Here is a 25,201-nt window from a genome sequence, read left to right as displayed (position 1 = left end):
TGTGAGCCTATAAGCCCAATTTAAATCGTTTTCGATTGAAAAGAAAACCCATTGTGACGGCCAGCTGTAACTTAGTTTTTTTTTAGATTAATTTAATTATTAAATATGACGAACGGAGTGGGAACCTTCCTGATTTCCCACGATGAAGACACATTCGAAATAAAGTGTTTATATAAACTTTGATAGTGGCCCAAGCCTGCGTACTCGGCCTTACAATCGACGCTCTATCCTGCTTTGACCCACGCGCATGTGTTGACAGGAACCTACGATCATCGCGTATACATCGTGAAGCGTTATCGCGCTGATAATGGAAGGGGGCCATAAAAACGCAATTTATCTTTTTTTTCCCGCCGAATTTTAAGAAAATATCCGTAATATTAAATAGATTTTAATCAATTTTGTAAGTTATTATAATGCGCATCTTTTAGTCACCAAATAACCAATAAATAATTTTATATTAGAACAATAATGTATTTTATAATAAATCGTAGAAGTTTTGGATTTTTCTAAATATTTATAATAATTGAATTATTGTTAATAATCACTATGTACCGTTAAAATTAACTAAGTTTAGTACGATTTTGTATAAGTAATTATAAACTATAGCATTACTCTTGCTCTTAAAAGTGGCACTTCGAGAGCCATCTCTGGAGAAAAGGGCCCAAGTTAAAAAGGGACCACCCTTTCTCTCTGAAAATTCACGCCCACAGACCAATAAAGAAATCCTAGATATGATTAGAAAATTTCCCACCAATACAAAATTTGGCCGTTATCGCTTTATGGGCCCGAGGAAAGGGATTTCCACCCAACCACCCACTGCTTATAAAAAGCTCTGTACAAGATTGGAGGAGTAGAGTGAGCACCAGGAAGTGCATAACAAGAAGTGATTACCAGTGAATGAGTGCTGGAGGAAACATCAAAGAAGAAAATTTTGAAGTCAGCCAAAATTCAATTAAGAAGTCACCCAACTACATCCAGAAGAGAGAGAAAGAGGTCAAAGAGCATAGAGAGCGCAGCCTTAATAATAAGTAATTAAATAAAATAAAAGTAAGTAAAACCTTATATCTGGCTATCCTTTTCTTTCTTTAAGCAATCCGTTTTTTGGAAATTCATTAAGCGTGAGTCTGGTGAATTTTCATTAAAGTCCCTTAAGAATACATTAAGGGTGTTGTCTAGTCGGGCACTTTGAAAAAATCGATTTTTTTTACATTTTTCGAATGTATATGTATGTAAGAATATTGTGTTAAATTTTTATAAAGATCGGAGCAGTATAAGTGTATTTTTTTTCAACCGAAACGACCCTACCCGACCGCTCGTATACCTGCGCGCGGAGCGCGCCGATCAGACCTCTGCTCTAATCCCCTCTGACGTGTCTTTTCTATTCATTTAGGCAGCTGATGCTGTATGAGTCATACAATTCTCTGAATTCTATTGTAAATTTATCTTTGTGTTGATTTATAAACGTATACCTTTAAGTTTTTGGATCAATAACGTACCTTGGAAAGAGCTCTGCTGCTATTGTAACAGCAGTTTACGCTCAGACTTCGTGCGAGCAGTATCCACAGTTCAGCATCATGCCTCAAGCGAAAAATAAGAATCCGAGCAGAAGAAAGAAACGGAGATTCAGTAGAAATCAATATACTACTGAAAAAAAGTCAACGCAGTCAACAAGCAAAGCTGCTGAGAAATTGGAATCTGACAATTCATGTTTTGACGTTGAAGAAGATCCAATGTCTGGGTACGTTATTATTAACTTTTTGACTGTGTTTTCAATGCTGGCAACATTTTTGGTGTGCAAAGAATGTAGTAAAAGTATTAAGTTTACGAAATTTGGAATACGAGGATTAGGATTCAGATTATGTATAACGTGTGAATGTGGAAAAAAATTCATAGATTCGTGCCCGCGTATTAAAACTGGGTATGAAGTTAATCGTCGCATAGTATTTGTAATGCGATTGATTGGTGTTGGATTAACAGGCATTAATAAATTTTGTGGATTAATGGAGTTGGGCAGAGGTTTACACAAAAATGCTTATTATTGTATTCTCGATCACATTACCGCCGCAGTGAACAGTGTTTTCAACATCGTAACGCGCAAAGCCGTTAGCGAGGAACAAGAAGTGCATAAGGAAAAAGGACTTCCCAAGGATGTTTTATCTGTTTCGGGTGACGGCTCTTGGGCAAAACGAAGTTTTTCCTCTTTGATAGGAGTAATATCTCTTGCCCTTAAATTCACTGCAAAAATTGTGGACGTGATTGTACGCTCAAGTATATGCAAAGCATGTGCACTGTGGAAAGGAAAAGAAAACGATCCTGAATATGAAGCTTGGTACGAAGAACACAAGGAGCATTGTGATGCAGACCACGTAGGCAGTTCTGGTTTGATGGAAGTCAAGGGAATCGTCATAATGTTCTACCGTTCAATCGAAAAATTTGCAGTTAAGTATGGATTTTATATTGGTGACGGCGACTCAAAGACTTTCAAAATGTTGCTGGAATCGGAACCGTACGGTAACGGTCTTGTTGTGAAGAAATTGGAGTGTGTTTTACATGTAGCAAAAAGAGTTTTTAAGCGTGCTAATGAAGCCAGAAAAGCATTGATACAAAAGAAAAAAGCCTTGAAGGAAGCTGAAAAAAAAGCTACAGAAAAAACATCAGTGAAAAAACCCACACCGAAGAAAACTGTTGCGAGCAAAGTTGCAGAGAAGAAAAAGCTGTCGCACCGCTTCCCGCTACTAAAACTCAAGATTTAACGATCAAATTAATGAAAGAGCTGTCAGAAAACTACGGTTTAGCTGTTCGCAGAAATAGTGATTCTGTTGAGAACATGCAAAAAGAGATCTGGGCTGGTTTCTATCACAAAATCTCAACAGACAAGAAGCCGCAGCATTCGTACTGTTTGCCGAGTTGGTGCACATACCTTAAAGCAAAAGAAAGTAAGTCTTTGAAAGATTACAAACACAAACCGGCTCTTTCTTCTGAGGTGCAAGAAGTACTCAAGCCGATTTATGAAGATTTGACGAAGACCGAACTACTTGAAAGATGTTTAGGTGGCCAGACACAAAATAACAACGAAAGCTACAATCATTGTGTCTGGAACATGGTACCTAAACATCTTTTCAATGGCAAAAAAATAGTTAATATTGCAGCAAAAGTAGCTGCATGCATATACAACGAAGGATACAGCCCAGTTTTAAAAATCATGGAGGAAATGGGTTTGAAAATCGGGCCGAGCTCTGTGAATTACATCGCTGATCACGATTCCACGCGTGTTCAAGAAGCAAATCGCCACAGCTTGAATACTTCCAAAGAGTCTAGAACAGCAAGAAAAAAGGCTAGATTGGAAGAAAATCAAGGTTTCGATCAATCAGAAGGTACTTCATACGGTGCAGGCATTGCAGATTAAATTTTGCAGATAAGATATTTTTTATATTTTTTGTTTAAAAAACTTTAAAAACGCGTTTTTCTCAAAACAACGTTTTTTCGGACCTGCAACACGATTTCTCCGGAACCAGTGGACCGATCCTTTTGAAATTTAGACCACATATTCTATACATAATTATCCACAAAGTGGACCACTTACAAGTTATAATTTTGATGTTTACTATTTTTTTTTCCATAAAATGCCAAAAAAAGCCGTTTTTTTCAACTTTTCACATTTTATTAAGTAAAATCCACAAAATTAGCCCAAACTTAATAATTATGGTCCATTCTGTAGTTATTATCATACCAAATCTAAAACACTTTGATTTTTTTTTGGAATTTAAGATCTAATTTATTATACCTATGTATTTTTATATCCATATCTTTCATAATCTACTCAAAAAAAAATTCCAAAAAATAGCAATTTTTTTACCCCGCCGACTAGGCAACACCCTTACTATAAGCGTGAGTCTGGTGTGTTCGTAATAACATTTGGTTATTACATACCGCGCTAGCATACAGTTTTCTCAACGCAACAATATTGCTCGTCCCGGCTTATGTGTTACACGATAGCCAAATCAGAGCAACCCTGAGTTTACGCTTACTGCAAGCGTACCTGAGAGCGACCCCGACGTCACATATAAATTTTGGAGGCCCCGGAGGGATTAAATTGTTGCAAGAAAACTGTTAGGGCTATCCTTTCTTGAATTATGTCAGTGATCAGTTTGAGAAAAAGAAAATTATAAATAAATACTACTTAAAGTAGTTTGTTGAATTTAAATCTGTGATGAATAAAATAAAGTAAAGAAATAAAATTTTTGTTTGAATAAGAATACTGTAACAGGCTGCCGCCTAGCCGCAAACCTCGGGTAATAATAATCCTAAATACAGTCAGACGGTGCACTGTTAACTGTGTGCTCCTAGCACACTTGCTCACCTCGTCCCGGTGTGCGCCTGCGCCGAGTTCTCTTACCGATCTAACCTGGGTTCACGATCTCACCTCCAGGGGCGCTGGTACGCCTGCTTTACAGCGCTCCGTCGGCCACTGCTGACAACTCGGTTGGCGGGCAGCTTCTCTCGTTGCTTACGTGATCCATGCTGTACTACCGGCGCGTTCGAATCAAACGTAAACAACAACACCGATGTCGAACAAAGGGAAGACAAAATAAAGAGAGAATCTCGTATTGATCTCTAACCGATTTATTAACTCAGAATGTATATAAGGAAGGAATTTGCCGAGAGACTTTCGCACGCTATTCCGATATAACAAATCGAACGGGAAGAGAGAGAGAGTAAATCTCGCGGACGTCGCGGACTATTCGCACGCTCGCTATCAATAAACTCACCGCGCGCGCTGCGCGGGATCGCACGCTAAATACAACTCAACAAACGTGCTGTGCACCTACCGCTAAGTTGACGGGGATACGGTGGCCAACCGTATCCGATTAAACCCGTTGCTGATGAACTGCCTCTGCGGCTGCTGCTCCGCTGTTGTTGTTGCGTGGCTGCAGGAGTTGCAGAGGTTGAGCTCGCTGCTGCCGAGGTCACACACGTTCCGCAATGCGCGCACTCGGCACTCCACTCACAGTTGTTATTACCGGTGACGGTGTCACATACGTTGTGCAGTGTCTGCACTCGTCCCACCGCACCGATTGTTGTTGTCGGTCGTTAATGCACACGTTGCGCAGTGTGTACTCCCACCTCACAACTCACTAACAATATGCACAGCTCCCTGGCTCTCACTCGGAAACAAAAGGACTCGTTGTTGTCTCCGACTCGTCGATTACGATGTAGCCGGACTGAAGGACACAGTCATACTGGCTAGCTAACTCTCCCCTGCCGGTCATTGCCCCTTACGCGCCCTCTTTCTCTCTCTCTCTCTCAAACCGATCGCGGCTGCTACGCTCAACCACGCTTAGTAACCCACGCGAGTTCAAACGATTTTCGGCAATCGTTGCAATACAAATTTATTAGTCAGAAAATCACTGATTTAATTGAGAAAATAGAAAATAAGTTTTGTGTTAAACAAGAAGATAGCTTAAATTGAAAGTAAAAATTAATTAGAGTTTTTTTGGATTGAACTTAGGAAATTTTTGGAAAATTAATGGGAATTTATTTGCAATAAAGAATAGTGAAATAATTTAGAAATTTGAACGAGTAAATTAATAGACAAGTTTGAGAAAAAAATAAAGTAAGTTGCCTAAGAAAAAGTTTTGTAAGAGTTTGAAATATTTTATGAATTGGTCAAAGTTTGAAGAAAGTTTACTGTTCTAAAAATATAGTATTTGAGAGGGAGGTTAGATTTCACTTGAGGGAAGTGTGGACGTGTCTTGGATGTGAGTGCGAGTTTTGGCGAAAAAGTCAAAGAGGAAAAGTGTTTGAGGAGAGAAATAGAGGTGAAAAGAGCGTGGAGGTGGAGGAGGAGTGGAGAGGAGAGAGAGCCCAGGAGAGGATCAGGAAAATGGCAGAGAGAAAGGAATAAAGAAAAAAAATAAAAGTTGAGGTTAAGAGAGAAAATCAGAAAGCGGGAAAGACAGACAGAGAGGAGGGGCGGTAAGAAGTAAAGGCAGAGACAGAAAAGGTAAGACAGGGAATAAAGGTGGGATCACGGGTAGTTATAGAGAATCGAATTAAGGCGTACGAGATAGAATGGAAAGATTTTGGAACAACAGAAAAATTAAGAGATAAAGGTGGAAGGTTGGATAAGAAAGGCCCAGAGAAGGAAAAGAAGAAAAGAGTAAAGGTGGCGAGGGGGAGAGAGAGCGGGGGAGGGGCTGAGGGAGAATATTAAGAGATAAAGGTGGAAGGTTGGATAAGAAAGGCCCAGAGGAGGAAAAGAAGAAAAGAGTAAAGGTGGCGAGGGGGAGAGAGAGCGGGGAGGGGCTGAGGGAGAATATTTGAGGAGAAATGAGGGAGGCAAAGAGATGCAAGAGTGAGAGCGAGGGAGGCGAGATGGACGGGGAGGGGGGAGAAGGACTGGACAACACGATAAGAGAAGGGGGAAAAAGTAGTGGTGCAGAAGAAATAATGGAAAAGATACGGACAGACATAAGGGAATGAAGAGAGGTATGGGAGGAGGAAAGGAAAGAATGGACAGAAATGTTTAAAGAAATAATGGGAAAAATGGAAAGAATGGAGGCAGAGGGGAAAAGAAGAGAAGAAAGGTGGGAGAAGGAAATAGGAAAAGTTAGGAAAGAACAAGAGAGAGAGAGAGAAGAAAAAAAGAAAGAGATGAAAGAAGAAAGAGAAAAAGCAGAACGTAGAGAAAAGAAACTGCAGGAAAAATGGGGAGAGAAGATGGACTAGTTGGAAGAGGAATGCGTGAAACTAAAAGAAAGCATAGAAGGAGGAAACAAGAAGCAAAGAGGAACAGAAGTAGGCAATAAGGAAGAATTGGAGCATATGAGAGAGAAAATGGATAGAGAAAGTAGGATAAACAATATAATAATGACAGACCTAGAGGGTGAGTTAAGATGGGAAAAGAAAAGAGAGGCAGAGGTCTGGTTAAGGGAGGTACTAGAAATGAAAGGAGAGATAGTGAATCTGAGAAGAATAGGAGGAACAACGGAGAGAGATGAGCGGAGAGAAAGAAGAAAAACATGTGGCAAATTAGATGCGCGTCATGGGAACAAAAAGAAGGAATTATGAACAAGAAAAAGAATTTGGCACAGAAAAAGATATACATAGATCAGGACTGGACGTGGAAGCAGAGAAGGATAAGAGAGGAAGTAAGAAGGAAAGCGAAAGAAATAAGAAGTAAAGGTAAAGAAGTAAAGATGTGGCATAACGGGGTGAAATTAGAGGAAGAAGAATGGTGGTGGAGCGAGAGAGAGGGAAAAATGGTAGGAAAAGGGGTGGAAGGGTTTCGAAAGCAATAGGGATAAAGAGGAGAGAGAGAAGAGAAGGGAGAGGGGGGGGGGGGAGGAATGCAGTAAAAATACTATTCTGGAACGTGGCGGGGTTGAGGAGCATGGAGGAAGACGACTGGGAATATGTTAGGGAATTCGACATAATAGGGCTAACAGAAACCTGGGTGAAGAGGCAAGGGGCAAAAACTGGTGTGGAGAAACAACTGAAAGGGTACAGTATAGAGTGGAGGGATTCAAGAAGAGAAGGAAGAAGGGGGAGAGAAATAGGGGGAGGAATAATGGCGGTAAGAGAGAGGAAAGGGATGAATAAGGTTGAATGGAAGAAAGAAAGGACAAGTGAGGTAATAGTAAGAGAAATAAAGATCGGAGGGAAGGAATACATGATAGCATCGGTGTATATGCAACATGAGAAGAAGGAAAACTATGAATACCTAAGTGAAGAGATAGAAGAGAACAGAGGAAAAACAATAATTATAGGAGGAGACTTTAACGCAAGAACAGAAACCGAAGGAAGGGAATGGGATACAGAAGAGAAACTAGAAGCAATTAAGGCCAAGGATAAAGTGTTAAACGCAGAGGGAGAAGAAATGATAAAATGGCTAGGAGAAATGGGCTTAGTGATAACGAATGGGAGAAAAGAAGGAGATGAAGAGGGAGAAATAACATATATAGGAGCGAGAGGAATGTCAACGATAGACTATGTAGTAGGTATCGAGGAAGGTGATGAGGCGATAAAAAAGGTTCAAATAAAGGAGATGGTAAAGTCGGACCACTTACCAATAGAGGTGGAATTGGGAGACAAAATAGCGGAAGAAAGAAAAGAAGAGGAAGAAAGAATGATAGACGACTGGAGTGAAGAAGGTATAAGGGAGTATTAGAGATGGATAGATGCAATAGAGGGAACAGATAAATGGAAAGATATAAAAAATAGAGTGAAGAACGCAGTTGTAAAAAAGAAGATAAGGAAAAAAAAAAGGATCAAAAAAAAGCTGGTGGAGAAAAGAATGTAAGACAAAAAGGGATAGGGTGATGGCAGAGTTAAATAAGGTAAGAAAGGGGGAAGGAGACAGAAGCAAATATTTAGAAGCAAAGAGAGAATACAGAGAGGAAATAAGAAAAGCAAAAGAAGAGGAAGGGAAAAGATTGGCAGAAAAAATAAGAACAGATAAGACGAGAAGAAAATTCTGGGATAAAGTGAATAGCAATAGGAAGAAAAGAATTGGATTAGATGAAAATATAGGAAAAGAAGAATGGATAAAGCACTTCAAGGAACAACTGGGAGAGAAAGAACTGGAAGAAAGTAAAGGGGAAGAAACCGAAGACAGCGAAGGAGAGGAAGGTGAAGAAATCAAAGAAAGAGAAGTAAAAGAGGTAAGAAGAAAAATGAAAAAGAAAAAAGCGACAGGAGAAGATGGTATAGCAAATGAAGCTTGGGTGGAAGGCACGGAAGGCTTGATAAAAGATATGACAAAATGCTTAAATGGAATATGGAACGGAGAAGGATATCCGGAAGAATGGAGAAAGGGAATAATAGTACTAATATATAAGAAAGGGAGGAAAGAAGAAGTAGGAAACTATAGAGGAATAACGCTGATGGACACGGGATATAAAATATATGCGGAAATACTGAGAAAAAAGCTGGAAAGAGAACTAGAAGCTAAAGAAACGCTAAGTGATACGGAGATGGGATTTAGGAAGAAAAGAGGAACAATGGACGCGATATTTATATTAAAAACAATAATAGGGAAGGAAATAAGGGAAAAAGGAGGAAAACTGTTCGTATTCTTTGCAGACATGAAGGCCGCTTTTGATAAAATAAAGAGGAAGAAAATATGGGAAACAATGAAAGAGAAAGGGATAAATAGAAAAATTAGGAAAAGAATAGAAGAAATATACAAGACTACAGGGAGTAAGGTAAAAGTTGGAGGAGAAATAATTGGGGAGTTTGAGACTTACAAAGGCGTAAGGCAAGAGTGCCCTTTTAGCACCACGCTATTTAATCTTGCCTTCACCGACCTGGAAGGGAAGATCAAGCAGGTGCAGGAAGGAGGGGTAATAATAGGAAGGAAGAAAATATGGACATTAGGATAGGTAGATGATATAGTGATGATGGCAAAGAGTGAAAGTGGAATGAAAGTAATGCTGAAAAAATTAAAAAGATACCTGGAAGAAAGGGGATTAGAGTTAAATGTAGGAAAATCAAAGATGATGAAATGCAGGAGAGGAGGAGGAAGGGGGAAGGAAGAAGAATTCGAATGGGAAGATGAAAAGATAGAGATGGTGAAAGAGTACAACTACTTAGGTTATGTGATAAGCAGGAATAACGGAAACAAAAGGCAGATAAAGAAGGTAGAAGGGAAAATAAATATGGGACTCGGAAAGTTATGGGGGGCTAGGAGAAAAGCTATTTAGAGAAAACTGGGAGCTAAGGATGAACCTGTTCGATACTCTGGCGAAAAGCGTGATTATGTATGGAGCAGAAATCTGGGGATGGAAGAGATATGAGGAAATAGAAAGACTACAACTAAAATACATAAAGTGGGTTTTAGGATTAGATAGAAACACGCCAAGTTACCTAATACGATGGGAAACAGGAAGACATGAAATGAAAGAAACAGCATTAGAAAGAGCAATGAAGTATGAAAACAAAATAAGAGAAGAAATAGATTGCTCAATAAGAAAAGAAGCATGGAGAGAATTAAAGAAAAGGGAAAGAAATGAAAAAGATAAAAAGGGTAAGAAGGAGGAGAGAGAGGAAAGGCTGGAAAAAAGTAAAATTTACAGAGAGAGAGAAGAGGGAGATGAAATGAGGGAAGAGTTTTGGGAAGAAATAAGAGATGAGCTGAAGAAAAAAGATGAAAAAGAACTAGAAGAAAAGCTAGAAAAATCAAGATACATAAACGAGTGGAAAGAGCTGAAAGAAGAAATGAAAAGGTATAGGTTAAAGGAAATTCAAGGAGAGGGAAGAATAAAAGGCCTGCAAATAAGGGAAAGGTTTAGGCTAGGTAATGAAACGAGAGGAAGCAAGTATTGGGAAAAAGAAGAAAATAAGAGATGCAGAATGTGTATGAAAGAGGAAGAAAATTGGAAGTACATGGTAGAAAAATGTGAAAAAAGCAGAATGGAAGGAGAAGAATGGGAAAAAATAATAATAGGAAGCAAAGAAAAGATAGCGTGGATGATGGAGTTGAAATGGAAAAGAAGAACAAATGAAGAGAAGAAAGAAAAAGAAAAGCAAGAAGACGAAGCTACAAGACCCTAAGGAGAGACGGAAATAGAAGACAGAGAAGCAAGACTCGCAGACACATCTAGACACACACACATACACACACACACAAAACACAAACATACGCGCAATCATAAACATACACATGCACACACACACACACACAAGACACAAGTAACAGCAACTACATAAGCGAGAGAAAGCAGTATTGGAGGACGGAGCAAAATGGAAAAGAAGGAGATTCGAAGAAGAGAAAGAAAAAGGCAAATTATAAGATACTAAGGAAAAATAAGTGAGGTTGAGGAAAGGAAAGGCAGAGGGAGCAATAGGAAACAAGAAAAAGGTGTCAATGCCTTAATAAGGAGAAAGATAGAGGAAATGATTAGCAAGAATGAGAGCAAAAGCAAAGGAAAAGCAAAGGTGAAAAGGCAAAAGAAAATATGCAAGAAAGAGAAAAACAGAAGAGAGGAAAAGGCAGATCTTGGAGAGAGAAAGAGGAAGAGAAGAGTAATCAGAAGAAAAATGAGAAGAAAAGAGGAACAGGCAGGCGTAGAAGACGAGGCCACAAGAGTTGCAGACACACCTACAAAGGCACATATTTACACAACACACACACACACACACACACACACAATCAACTACACAAACTGGATACGAGACACAAATAGTAATATAAGAGATATAAAGTAATGTAACATATAAGTTGTAAAAAAATAAAATAGTATTTGAGAGGAATTATTTTTGTATCAGAAAAAAAATTATAAGCAAAATAAAATCGATTTCCAGTGAACTTTTGTTGAAAATAAAATTATAAATCAGAATAGAAAATTTGTCAAAAGAAAAGTCTTCTTTTGTGCCTCGAAGAGAAAAATTTGAAAAAGTATTTTAATTACAAAAATTGTCTGAGTCGCTAACCAGAAAGGAATATATTAGTAATAAAAATTAATTTTTGAGGAATTTTTAGGAAATTTATTATAAACGAATAAAACAATCAATATAGATAGAATAAAATCCGTCTTGAGTGTAATATAGAAAAAGAATCAATTAATGAAAGATATATTTAAAACTATTGATCGAAGTAATTTTTGAAAAATTACAAAATTGTGGCTAACTAAAAATTACCGGTGCTTATTGAAAATTGAATTTGTATTTGAAAATTATTGACTAAAAGTATACGTTTATTTTACTTAGAAATAGGGGAAGATTAACGAATAAGTTTTTTATTTTAATAAAATTTTGTTGTTAGATAAGATTTTTTGTCTTTCTTTTAGTTGTAATGCCACCGTTCGTTAGTTTTAATACTTTTTCTAACGAAGTAGTCGACACGGTAGATGAATTAATTTAAGACATTACACATTTAAAGGATTTCGGGTACAGTACCGCTAAAAAACGATTATCCGAAACGCAACGTAATGCTCTCCGTAGAGAAATCAACAAGCATGAGTTTGGATTGACCAAGGAAGCATATGAGAGCGGGTTGAAAGCAAAATTCGCCCAGGATAAAAAGGAATCAACCCGTCGTGTGGATATTGTTCCTACACCAAGCTTGGACCTACCAAAAAGTCAAGAATTATCCAAATTTCCACAACATATTGCGCCCTTAGTTAATAATCAATTTAATTTAAGCTTCGAGAGAAAGGTCGCTAAATTTCGAGAATCTCTATGCCCTCATTTGTTAAATTTAGAACATTGCGTTAGATGTCAGCAAAAATTTCAGAAGAGATATAACATTCCAATTTGTAAAAATCAAAGCTTGAAAAAGAAATATAATATTAAGGATATCTCAATTAATGTTGAACGAAGCAAAACTTCAACAAAAACCTTGAGTGACGGTACGCAAGTAAACCCGGAAGTATACGAAGTTTTACAAAGATCCTTGCGCGCGATTAAAAAAATTAAGATACAAAAGAAATCGTCAGATCCTCCTTCTATGCCCAAAGCTCTTTTAAGTCCGACTTTACCACTGATAACAAAAAAAAAATGTAAATTGTAAGGCTTCTCCTAATTTATCCTTTGCTAGTGAGCCGATACCTAGAGTAGACAAATTTTTCGCATTAATAAAAGATTATAAAAATTCCTTAATTAAGTTGTAATTACTTAACGATTTATCAACATCAAATTATGTAAAAATATATAAATACTTGTAATATTTATCAAAATAAAACATCAAATAAATTTACACCTTCTAGTACAAATTTCATTTTCTTAATTTCTCCCTCTGTCTGACATACATAAATGCATATATGTATATATATTAATGAGCGAAAACAAGGATAAGCGACTTATACGCAGCCAGTCGAAAACCTCGAGTGTTAGCTGGACAATTAGTAAAGTTGGCGGAGGTCTAAGGCGATCAACCGAGTCACTCCCTGATTTAAATAATATTCAAGACAGTCCTGCTTTAGATCCAAATTTTAATTCCAACAGAGCTTTGTGTCAAGTCGAAACTGCGTCCACTTCATATATCTTAAGCGACCCTTTCCAATTATTGATTTACCTATCCCTTTTATTAATTATAACAAAATGCCGCCGAAAATCAATAATAATAGCGAAGTAGAAATATACGCCGAAACCAAAGCATTACCAGGACATAAAGTATCGTTAAATGATGCAATAAGTGTAGTACCAACATTTGATGGAAGACCAAGCCAATGGACCCAATTTGTAGAAGGATGCAAAGAGGCATTAAGCATAATACCGCCAAACATAGAAGAAAATTTAACCAAACGTTTGAGATCGAAATTAGAAGGAGGAGCACGTGCTACAGTAGTAGGACTAACATTTTCTAGTGTAGATAAATTATTAAACCATTTAGCTGACATATTCGGTCATATTCAAACACTAAATTAATTATTAGGTGAATTAGGCAATGAGTTCCAAAGGAATGAGGAAAAGGTATTAACTTTTGGAAATAGGTTACGACTGTTAAGTAGTAAAATTATTGAAGCCAAAAAGAAAGAAGAGAATCTAGAGTCTTTAACGCCTACACAAAAACAGATAATTGAACAAAACATATTTGAATGCTTTAGAAGAGGACTAAAGCCTGAAATTCGGCTAAATTTACCTAGTGACACCACCATCCTAAATGCGCTAAAGAATGACATAAAAATCGAAAAGGACCTAGAATTACAATCAATGCTGCGAGCACGAGCCTCTAATAATTCTCGTTCTTTCAGATCAATAACCCTCTATCAAAATTGCATTAAAGAAGGCCACATTGCCCTAAATTGCAATAGTATAACTAGAGAAAGTAATAATAAACGATGTAATTTATGCAAAAGGTCACGAAGAAAATTCATGCTTCTCCAAGTTAAGGAATAATACTACAACATGTCAAATTTGCAATAGGAAAGGTCACGTTGCTCGTGATTGTCGAACACATCTCAAATGTCAAATATGTAATAGAAACGGTCATATAGCTGCAGATTGCCGAACTCGAACACAAATAAGAATGATAAATCAAGTTATTCGTCAAATTTGTGATAAATCTAGCCACTCAGCGAAAGAGTGTCGCAAAAATTTAAACAACAACCATGATATAGAAGTTATTTGCCAAATTTGTCGTAAGTCAGGCCATTCAGCAAAAGAATGTTATAATAGATTACTATTATAACATTCTATATATATAAAATAGTGTTACTCCAAACACTAATTGTTTTTATTGCAAGCAACCAGGCCATTATATCGCTAATTGTCCAAAAAGACAACCCTATCGCCATTAGTTTCAGGGAAACGGGCAGCAGTCCTCTCATCAGAGTGCGATGCAGAGGACCAATTTGAATCAAGCGCATCAATTACAAGAGGCAGAGGTATATGATAGATAGAATGATAGAGAAATTAAGAATTTAGTTTACTATTATATTAGCAAACAGACAGGTGAAGAATTTCAATTCTTAATTGATTCTACTTCCACTACCAATATCATTAAATCCTGCTGTGTACCTATCCAAATGTTCAATATCTTACCCATGCAGAGCATTTTTACTGAAGATGATTATCAAGAATGTGGATTTGTCAAGTTAATAATAGCCGGAAATGAAATAGTATTTTATGTTGTTGCAAATTGTCAAATGCCATATCACGGAAACATAGGTAAAAATTTCTTATACAACACCAGTACGAGGATAAACTATAATAACAATAGCATAAACGAAAGTAACGCAGTATAACCCGTTATTAGTGAGAGTAACATGCAAAAATATAGGAAAATTTATAATTTATATACGCCACTCGTTAACGAAGAACCTCCTTTATTGAATATATATAATCCAAAATACGGATGGACACAGTATATGATTAATAGTTTATCTGAACAGAGTCTAATAAAGGAAAAGTATGCTTTAGGAATACGTGATGAGACCGATCAAATTGACCTAATAGATATTAATGGTTTAACCCATAGAACTTTAGGATCAATAACACTGAAATTATTTGAGATACCAATGAAATTCCATATTGTACAAAATGACTTTCCTGTAAATTGCGAAGGCATAATAGGATCTGATTTCCTTTTTTCTAGTAAAGCAAGTGTTAATTTTGACACAAAGACAATAAAAATAGGAGACACTTACATTCCTTTTAGAAGACGGAAAATACCAACACAAGAGAATAATAGTTACATATCAGTAATCACCGAAGCAGACAAAACTCATCAAATTCCTGAAATAAATGTAGTTACTAGAAGGCAAAGACAACAAATGGAACATTCATCTGACCATGTGGTAGTTCTAAAAGAAACTGAAAAAATCAAACCAATAAAACGTCCACATGGACGACCCCGGAAAATTCCTGTTAATAATGATAATAAAAATATTATTCCACACCCAAGAACACCTCCTGTCGAGAAGTTGCCCATACCTGAATCTGTCGAAGTTGTTTCAAAACGTTACCCCGAAAGAACTCGAAATGAGATACCTGATTACTTAGAAAGTGATCTAGACAACAGTGAACTTGAAGGTGAGGCACGAGTTATACCCGAAATACCTGTGCAACTCAATCAGAATCTACCTCACAATATACAAGATACTGATTCCGAAGAGGACTCAATGAATAATAGTTCGGATGATTCCGTAAATAACGACAACGACACCGCTAATATAGTTAAGGTTAAAGAAACCATACATGTGCGCAATGACAATGTTGCTTATTTTATAAGCAGCAATGGACAACCTTGTGACGAAGGCGCTCGAAAATTGATAGAAAATAAGAAAATTAATACTAAACTAATCTTACAAGTGGGTGAAGTCTCAAAAGAAAAGAAGAAGAAGAACTATCATCAATTTGGACTCTGCATACGAAGAGACCGCCCAGAATCGTTAACTCATATTAAGGACTATATACATATTACTTTAAAAATATTAAGAGATTTGCTAATTAATACTCATCAAACGTAGTCTGTATTGCTCAGAGTAAACATATAGAGAATTTAAGTTGGTCAGAAATAGAGTATTTATTAGATAGTGTCTTTAGAAATAGTGAAATAAAATTAATAATTTGTACGGATAAGTTAGAGTATGTACCCTTAGAACAACGCGACGGAATCTTTTATGAATTTCATAAATCCCCAATTGGAGGACATCGTGGCGTTTCAAAAACCTTTCACCGGATCAGACAAGAATATTATTGGGAAAATCTAAAAGACGATATATAAAGGCGAATCCAACAGTGTCTAGAATGTCAATTGAAAAAATTAATTCGTTTACAGACCAAACAACCCATGATAATAACTGATACATGTGCTACAGTGTTTGATAAAATTGCTATGGATATTGTAGGCCCCCTAAAAAGGACAATAAAAGGAAATGAATACATTTTAACCTTACAGGATCAATTAAGTAAATTTTGTCTAACTGTCCCATTAGCAGACACCTTATCATCAACAATAGCGGACGCATTTCTTAAGAAATTCATTTGTGTTTTTGGATGTCCGAAAGCTGTGCTTACTGATCAAGGCAGACATTTTTTGAGTTCACTAATGACGCGTATTTCCAAGCGATTCAAAATAAAGAAATTAAAAACCACAGCATTCATGCCTCAGTCAAACGGATCCCTTGAGAGATCTCATCACGTATTAATTGAGTACTTAAAGCAATACACTGATCTTGACAACGATTAGGATGATTGGCTCGACCTAGCTATCCTAAACTACAATATCTGTGTACAAGAAAGTACCAAACATACGCCGTATGAAGTTGTATTTGGCCGCTTAGCTCGAATGCCCTCAAATAATCCCCTTCGTGAAAGCGATACGTTACCTACATATAAAGGATATATAATAGATTTAGTTGCGCGTTTATGTAGTATACGAAAATTAGCTTACAAAAATTTAGTTAGCTCTAAAGAAAAATCAAAAAAATATTATGATAGACATATAAATCCAAAAGACTTTAGTTTAGGTGATTACGTTTTCTTAAAATCAGGACCTAAACCAGGGAAATTCGGGGATCATTACTCAGGACCTTATAAAATAGTTGGTATTCTTCCAAAACATAATGTAAAAATAGAGAATAATAAGGGCACAAAAATAGTTCATTCAAATAGACTCCGAATTTCACATATAAACAAATCAACCAAAGAAAATAAGCCAAAATAGAAAAAAAAGGGAGAGAGGAAAAATATAATATAATATAAAATAAAATGAGATAAATCATAAAATAAAATATATATATTATGAAACTAATAATAGATAATTGAACAAAAGGAACGTATAATGAAATATTTTCTGATTACAGAACCGAAAACATGATGTATTCTTCTCTGTTATCACTAATATTCTTAACAATAACTAATCCAGTTACAGCCATCATAGGGTACGACTGCGGAGCAAGATCTTTTAATATAACCACTATATCTTTATTAAACGTGGAAGAATGTGAAATGCCTTCTACAAAAATAAACGTAACAAGAAAATATATTCAATTATTACAGTTCAATAACTATGAAACTGCTCAAGTGATTCAATGTAAAGTCCAAGTAGGCCGAACTGTTTATTATTGTGGAATGCATTCACACAATTCACATAATAGAGAATGGCGCAATAGAATATTTAATGGATGTATGCCAACAAATATGTTATGATTTGCACAAAAGCGGTACATTTTACTTCGACAATTCACATCTATTTCGAGATATTAAAGTTAATCAAACCACAGTTAGACCCGCTATACTTGCAGGAAGCGTAGATCATAATGGTACCTATGGTAGTTATTTCGATGCTTATGGAAGCTGGAGTTCCGTAGTTGTCCAAGCTAAAATAAAAGTAACTTTACAAGAATATACCACTTCTGTGGACTTAGATAATAACCAAATAATATTACGTAGTGGCGTTAGATGTATTTTAGGTAGTGAACATTGTATAGATTCTGAAGGAGAATACACTTTTTGGGAAAGTATACCTAAAGATGTATGCAAATTTAATCGATATGAAATATTGTATGAAGGAGCAGCTAATCAAATTGAAGGTGAAATAGAACAAACTTTATACTCGTTAGTAACACAAGACATTGCTTTCGCGTTAATATCCAAATCTAAACGTAATCTATGTGGTTACGAAATTATAGTTACCGAACACCCAAAATTATTTGTTTATGTTGTCGAAAATCATGCATTTTTCCTAAGTAAGAAAATATCAATGTATAACCTAGATATATTTGCGTATGGAAATTCTAAGTTTGTATATGTAGAACGTCACATAAAAGTAGAATTAAGTCGTATGTACAAGGATGTTGTCGTACATCGCTGTAAGCAAGAAAGAGAAATTTTAAAAAATGCACTTGCAATTGCTAGTCAATCTCCCGATCAGTTTGCCTATAATCTCATGAAAGGACCCGGATACATGGCTGTAACAGCAGAAGAGGTAGTGCACATCGTTAAGTGTATACCCGTTGATGTGAAAGTATCGCAAGGAGACGAATGTTATGCTGAACTAAAAGTAATCCATAACAACCATACCAAATTCTTATCTCCTAAAACACATATTTTGAAAGCTTATGGGACAGTAGTTGATTGTAATGCCCTACTACCCATATTCTTTTATTTCAATGATGACTGGTATAAGTTTTTACCAAGAGCAGTAGAAGCAAAAACTCCCATCACTCTTAAGCCTTTTTCCGGATTAACCTGGAAATACCAGAATATTCCCTCACTAGCCACCAGCGGAATATATACAGAAAAGGATTTATAAGATTTAATGAACAGAATCCTGTTCCCCTTGGAACAACCTGCAGTAATAAATGATGTAACCCGAGAAATTCGTGGACACACCATAAAAGACAGTAACGGAATAATTGGAAAGTTAATGATCGAGAATGTAATGGAGCAGTTAGTAGTCAATACCTGGAACAAAATGTGGATGAAATTTATGACCTTTGGTACTTTCAGTACCGGTATACTTGCAATTATACTAATTGTCCAAACTACAAAAAAATTAATAGAAGTCCTCATCAATGGAATAACTCTACATAGCATTTATGGATGGTCTTTTTATCTGATTGGGGCCATATGGAATAGTTTAACTACCTTTCTGATACATTTAGCATCAAAACGCACAGAAGCGAAAAGGGATGTAGAACCACCAGCAAATATTGCCACCGCTCCTGGACAGAAGTTATATCCAACTCTACATACAATAGGAAATGAAATAACACAATACAACCACAGTAATTCGATTCCAGCATCACAATCTCAAGCAGTTAAACCATCGTTTGGGTTTCTCCCATGTTAGGGCAAGACCTTCAAGATTAATAAAATATAAAATATAATGATAAAACCTTGATTACAGCATGATACGATAAGATCTTTATAATTAGAATAAAAATTTCGATTGCTCTTCCTCGTTGCACTCCTCTAGCAATTGTTTAAGTGTGGGGGTGTGACGGCCAGCTGTAACTTAGTTTTTTTTTTTAGATTAATTTAATTATTAAATATGACGAACGGAGTGGGAACCTTCCTGATTTCCCACGATGAAGACACATTCGAAATAAAGTGTTTATATAAACTTTGATAGTGGCCCAAGCCTGCATACTCGGCCTTACAATCGACGCTCTATCCTGCTTTGACCCACGCGCATGTCTTGACAGGAGCCTACGATCATCGCGTATACATCGTGAAGTGTTATCGCGCTGATAATGGAAGGGGGCCATAAAAATGCAATTTATCTTTTTTTTTTCCACCGAATTTTAAGAAAATATCTGTAATATTAAATAGATTTTAATCAATTTTGTAAGTTTTTATAATGCGCATCTTTTAGTCACCAAATAACCAATAAATAATTTTATATTAGAACAATAATGTATTTTATAATAAATCGTAGAAGTTTTGGATTTTTCTAAATATTTATAATAATTGAATTATTGTAATAATCACTATGTACCGTTAAAATTAACTAAGTTTAGTACGATTTTGTATAAGTAATTATAAACTATAGCGTTACTCTTGCTCTTAAAAGTGGCACTTCGATAGCCATCTCTGGAGAAAAGGGCCCAAGTTAAAAAGGAACCGTCCTTTCTCTCTCTGAAAATTCACGCCCACAGACCAATAAAGAAATCCTAGATATCATTAGAAAATTTCCCACCAATACAAAATTTGGCCGTTATCACTTCATGGGCCTGAGGAAAGGGATTTCCACCCAACCACCCACTGCTTATAAAAAGCTCTGTACAAGACTGGAGGAGTAGAGTTAGCACCAGGAAGTGCCTAACAAGAAGTGATTACCAGTGAATGAGTGCTGGAGGAAGCATCAAAGAAGAAAATTTTGGAGTCAGCCAAAATTCAATTAAGAAGTCACCCAACTACATCCAGAAGAGAGAGAAAGAGGTCAAAGAGCAGAAAGAGCGCAGCCTTAATAATAATTAATTAAATAAAATAAAAGTAAGTAAAACCTTATATCTGGCTTTCCTTTTCTTTCTTTAAGCAATCCGTTTTTTGGAAATTCATTAAACGTGAGTCTGGTGAATTTTCATTAAAGTCCCTTAAGAACACATAAAGCGTGAGTCTGTTGTGTTCGTAATAACATTTGGTTATTACATACCACGCTAGCATACAGTTTTCTCAACGCAACAATATTGCTCGTCCCGGCTTATGTGTTACACGATAGCCAAATCAGAGCAACTCTGAGTTTACGCTTACGGCAAGCGTACCTGAGAGTGACCCCGACGTCACACCATAAAAAAAAAAGATTTTTTTATGAAAAGATCTATATGGGTTTTCTTTTCAATTGAAAACGATTACTTTTAAATTGGGCTTATAGGCTCACATATGCAATATAGACTGTGTTGACGTTGTTACGAAACTACGAAAATACTTAACTTCAATCAATGATATCTCGATGAGAAAAAAAGCTATCTCAAATTTGAAAAATGGATTTCAGAGGGCAAGAGTGCTCCTTTATGATGCTGTAGCTCGTTTTTGGAAAATAATTTATTCAAGATGCTATGTAACCTCAAAAACCGCAAAAAACAGTCTTTTTTGCACTTTTAAGTTAGGATATCTCGGGAACCTAGGGCGATGGAGCAATTCTGATGCCAGATTCGGATTCAGCGCATCAAATTCCTTCGGGTACAGTATGTCTAGTCTCTAAGTTTGAAAATTGTCGGCCTATGTAATTTGACTACGAGAGAAATCAGCCTGAAGAGGTCAGCAAATGTGCTGTCGAAACGTTGCTGAATATAATTAAAATTAAGTGAATTTCCATCTCTCACTATTTCCCTTCTTTCCATTATTACAAAATTTATCATTGAAGAAAACTATAAGGGAATCAAGGCAGTATGTTACGTATTGAATACCTAAGTATGAGGGTCGTTTGAAAAGTCCGTGCAAAGTCAGAGAGATGGCGCTACTAGTGCGTATCTGTTGGGTAGCGTCGTCCAGAGATAGAGATTGAGGTGTTCCGGAGAGGAATGAATGTAGCCATAGCCAGTACTTGATCAGAAAAAGGTTAACACTTTATTTAACACAGGTACACGAGCGTAGGAAGGAGCAACCTGCCGAACAGGCGGGTAGAGCGGTACTGGTCGAATATCCAAGTCGGCCGCAGCAACGCGGCGGCGTTAGTAGTCGAATGGAAATGCTCGCTTAGCATCGGTCGACTGTGTAGATCCCTACACGTTTCCTCCCTTATTGAATCGCACGGAGGAGATAGCTTCATAATACGAAATTTATGTATGTATGTACCTTACTAACAAACTTAGGAGTAGTCTTAAAAACTAGAGTCTCTAAAATTACGCTTTGGTACTAAGTAAATCTCGTTCGCCGCGGGGTTAAAGGTGACGGTTTTATGTGATGTTTTCTTTGAAGGGTAGGTTTTTAGGGCTGGTTGTAGCGGTGGCGCAGGAGCTCGCGCGGGTTGGCTGCCTGGGGTGGCGGGTTCGGTAGCGAGATTCTGTGCCGGTACCTCACTTTGAGGCGGTTTTGTTTGACCTATTACAGGACGCTGTGTGGCAGGTGAGTTTGAAGCACTTGGAAGCGGGTGTATTAGCAGTAATCGGGTGATATGGCAATCGTCAGTGGAGGAGGGTTGTGTCGTAGTAGTAGTCGGGCGCTGTAAAAACGCAGGTGTCGGTGGAGTTTCAGGTTCAGCGAGGAAATGTGCTGGTTTCAGTAATTCTGTTGACACGACTTTGGGAGCGCCCTTCACTTCTATTTTAAAGTCAAGGTCGCTGATACGCTCGAGAATTTTGTAGGGACCAGTGTATGGGCGTTCAAGAGGTTTCTTGACTGACGCAGTACGCAAAAACACATGCGTACAGGTGTGCAAGTCTTTGAAGAAAAACGCGCGGGGCTTGTACTTTTGAGCGACTGGTATAGGCCTTACTTTGCGCATGTGGTCGCGGAATTCTTCGAGGAATACTTGCGGATCGGGTGTGAATTCTCCTTCGAGGAAAAATTCGCCGGGTAGCGTAGTGCTGTGCCGTACACATATTCCGCGTGAGAAGCACCTGTTTCCTCTCGAACATGTGTGCGTAATCCAAGGAGGACGGTCGAGAGTGTGCGAACCCAATTCGCATCGTTGTGGCACATAATAGCCGCTTTAACGGTGCGATGCCACCGTTCAATCATGCCGTTCGCTTTTGGATGCCAGGCTGTGGTACGTACGCGCTGACAACCGATTAGTGAGAGTAGTGCTTTAGTGAGTTGTGCCTCAAATTCGGAGCCTTGGTCGGTAGTGACCAGTTCAGGGGCTCCGAATCTGGATACCCAGTGGTCGTAAAAAGCTCGACCGACTGTTTGCGCTGTTTTGTCGCGGATTGGTACCGCTTCTATCCAACGCGAGAATCGATCGATCATCGTAAGACAGTAAACGAAGCCTTCCGATGGTTTGAGCTCGCCAACGAGGTCCAGGTGGACGTGTTGGAAACGAGCGTCCGGTGCAACGAACGGTGAAGGGTTATTTTTAACGTGACGTGACACTTTTGACGCTTGGCAATCTAAGCACGTTTTGCACCATAGCTTTACGTCTTTGTGCATACCAGGCCAGACGTAACGTCGTCTTATGACCTGGTCAGTGACCTTCGGGCCGCCGTGAGCAAGTGAATGAAAGAGGTTGAACACGCGCTTACGCAAGGGCTTGGGAATGTAGGGTCGAAGGGCGGTACCGGTCTGGTCGACACAGACGCGGTTGTGGTCTTGACCCCACTCCAGAAAAACCAGTTTTAGGGAGTGTTTCTGTGCATTATGACGCAGGTCCTTAAGTTCGGGATCGTCAGCCTGAGCTTTTGCTAGTTCGAGCATGTCAATCTCGAGGGGTAGACGGACTGATTCGACTCGGGAGAGACAGTCGGCCACGACGTTTTGGGAGCCTGGTAGGTGTTTGATTTTGGTTGTGAATTGCGAGATATAACCGAGTTGCCGTCGTCGACGCGGTGACGCTTTATCGGAGCGTTGAGCGAAAGCGAAAATCAGCGCTTTGTGGTCTGTCACAATTTCAAACTCTCTTCCCTCGAGGAAATCCTTGAAATACTTAATTGTTTCGTATATCGCTGTTAATTCACGATCGTACGTGTCGTAATTAAGTTGGGTTTTACTAAATTTGCGCGAAAAAAATGCTAAGGGTTTCCACGATCCGTCGAGAAATTGCTCGAGGGCTGCACCCATGGCTATATCAGATGCATCTGTAACTATGCGTGTTTCCGCGTCTGTTGAGGGGTGGCTCAACAATGTGGCGGTGGTTAGGTCAGACTTTGTTTTCTCAAAAGCACGCTCCGCTTCAGGGGTCCATTCGATGGGCCTTTGGTCGTTCTTGATGAGGTATGTAACATCATTCATCGCGCACGTTTGTATTGGTAATTTCTTTTAAATGCCGGAGATCACGGTATTTGCAGAATTCGGCTGTACGAGGTCTGTCCGGAAAGTATCGGGCCTACGTTTATATCTTCGCGCCATAGTGTTCGAGCGACCTCTACCGGACAGAAACGTCAACAGTAAAGCCTCACGAATCTATTGGTTACTTACTGACACCTGCCGGACGTATAGTTCATGCGCAACGTGTCTTTGTTTACGGTACCTTTTTCGCGTTCGTCGGATTTTGATATTGTCAAAAATGACTGAAAAACAAGAACAACGAATTTGCATCAAATTGTGCCTTCAACTCTGAAAAACGAGTTCGGAAACTATTAAAATGATGCAAAAGGCCTTCGGAAGCGAGTGTATGAGCAAAATACGAATAAAAGAGTGGTATAAACGGTTCAAGGATGATCGCAATTCTGTCGATAGTGATTCTCGTTCCGGCCGACCTTCGACGACAAAAACCGCAGATTGAGCGAGTGCGACTTGCAATCGAACAAGATCGTCGTATGACTGTGCGAGAACTAGAAGAAGACCTTGGGATACCAAAAACTATCATTTCAGAAATTTTAACCGAAAATTTAGGAATTAAACTCGCGTGTACGAAATTCATCCCAAAATTGCTCACAGTAGAGCAGAAGAACATTCGCTTAGAAATCGCTCTGGACAATCTGGAAATGGTCAATAATGATGATAATGTGCTTAGAAAAGTTATTACAGGTGATGAATCATGGGTTTATGGTTATGATCCTGAAACAAACAACAATCTTTACAGTGGAAGCATTCTGAATTGCCAAGACCAAAATAAGCACGTCAAAGTCGGAGCAGTGTTAAGTCAATATTGATTGTTTTTTTTTCGTTTGTGAAGGTGTTGTACATCACGAATATGCACCAACAGGTCAGACAATCAATAAAGAATAATACGATCAAATTTTGAAACGTTTGCGTAATGCAGTAAGAAGAAAACGGCCGCACTCTTGGGAAAGTGGTGACTGACTTCTCCATCACGATAATACGCCAGCGCATTAATCCAATCTTGTGCAGCAGTTTTTGAGTAAACACAATATCGCATTGCTTCGACAACCTCCATACAGTCCCGACATAGCCCCTTGTGGCTTTTGGCTGTTTCCAAAACTAAAAAAACCACTCAATGGACACCGATTCGATGACAAAACAACGGTTGAAAACAATACAACGAGTGTACTTAAGGCTTTCCCTAAAAGTGAGTTCCAGGATTGTTTTGAAAAGTGGAAACATCGATGGAACCATGTTATTCAATCAAGTGGGGATTACTTTGAAGGATGCCACCCACCAGATGATAAAGAATAACGTTAGCATGAAAATATAAAGGTTGGCCCGATACTTTTCTGACAGACCTCGTTTAAGCATCTTTTAATGCGGGATT

General features: G+C 37.9%; 1 protein-coding gene across 2 annotated transcripts in view; it reads left to right on the top strand.

Annotated features, from left to right (window-relative positions):
• Positions 1–25,201, top strand: part of LOC131675474 (succinate dehydrogenase [ubiquinone] iron-sulfur subunit, mitochondrial) — a 224,370-nt gene that overhangs the window by 60,311 nt on the left and 138,858 nt on the right. The window contains exon 1 of one of the 2 annotated variants that reach the window (XM_058954467.1): positions 20,638–20,641. The exons of the other annotated variant lie outside the window; for it this stretch is intronic. The gene's annotated coding sequence lies outside the window, so the exon portion shown is untranslated. Of the gene's footprint in view, positions 1–20,637; positions 20,642–25,201 lie in introns of those variants that run through there. 2 annotated transcript variants of the gene reach the window in all.

Source organism: Phymastichus coffea, unplaced genomic scaffold, assembly GCF_024137745.1.
Source record: "Phymastichus coffea isolate CEN01 unplaced genomic scaffold, Cenicafe_Pcof_1.1 PCOF00023, whole genome shotgun sequence".
NCBI lineage: Eukaryota > Metazoa > Arthropoda > Insecta > Hymenoptera > Eulophidae > Phymastichus > Phymastichus coffea.
This window is presented reverse-complemented; position numbering and strand designations above follow the sequence as displayed.